This window comes from Helianthus annuus, chromosome 10, assembly GCF_002127325.2.
Source record: "Helianthus annuus cultivar XRQ/B chromosome 10, HanXRQr2.0-SUNRISE, whole genome shotgun sequence".
Taxonomy (NCBI): Eukaryota; Viridiplantae; Streptophyta; class Magnoliopsida; order Asterales; family Asteraceae; genus Helianthus; species Helianthus annuus.
This window is the reverse complement of record NC_035442.2, coordinates 102,571,184-102,572,082: the sequence shown is the minus strand read 5'-3', so window position 1 is coordinate 102,572,082 and position 899 is coordinate 102,571,184. Positions and strand designations below refer to the sequence as shown.

At 42.5% G+C, this 899-nt stretch overlaps 1 non-coding gene across 1 annotated transcript; it reads left to right on the top strand.

The window, feature by feature from the left end:
• Positions 1–320: 320 nt before the first annotated feature.
• On the top strand, positions 321–427 carry LOC118483662. Its single transcript, XR_004870949.1, has one exon. It is a non-coding gene; the product is annotated as a small nucleolar RNA R71 (small nucleolar RNA).
• Positions 428–899: the final 472 nt, after the last annotated feature.

Below are 899 nucleotides of genomic sequence, written 5' to 3'. Positions count from 1 at the left end.
CATATTGCCCTTCCACCATTCCTTGGCAATTTTCAGCCGCATGACCTATTTCATTACACAATGCACAAACATCATAAATTTGGTTAGTGGTTTGAACATTACCGTCATCTATTGCGTGCACTTGAGGTCGGGCAATGGCCAGTCGTGCTCTCCTCGATGCTTGAGCTTTTCTTTTTGATGTAGTTGCCATGCTCTCCAAAACCTCCCAATCATCATTCTCGTAATTTGTACCAAAAGTCCCACCGGTGATAGACATTAAATCACGAGCATCTTCGGCACTTAACCCCTCGTGAAAAGCATTCATTAATTCCCACAATTCAATTCCATGGTGAGGGCAATTTTTGATCATCATATTGAAACGCTCAAAAGCCTCATGAAACATTTCACCATGTTGTTGTTGAAAGCTCCTCAACCCTTTTCTAGCAGCATTCGTCTTTTGAGCGGTGTAAAATTCATCGAAAAAGGTTTGTTGCATTTCCCCCCATGTATATATGGATGCCGAAGGCAAAGTGTAGAACCATTTTTTCGCCTTATCTTCCAAAGAAAATTGGAATAATACCAATTTAATATCATCGGCCGAGAACCCTTGACTCCCAAGAGTGTTACAAATCGAGTCATAAGCCTCCAAATGAAACTAAGGCTCCTCCGTTGCTAATCCTTTATACTTTGGTAAACTTTGCAAAGAGTTGGTCCTCACTTCAAATGTCCTCCCTTGATCATTGTGAGGAATAACTACCGGTGAAGGGTTTTGAGTGATTACCGGCCTAAAATGTGCTTCGATGCCCCTCACATTTTCTCTAAGGTGTCTCCTTGGTACACCAAACCTACCTCTTGGAGGAATAGGACCCATTGGCCTTGGTACTTGCCCTTGTGGTGCGATTGGTTGTTGAAACTGTTGT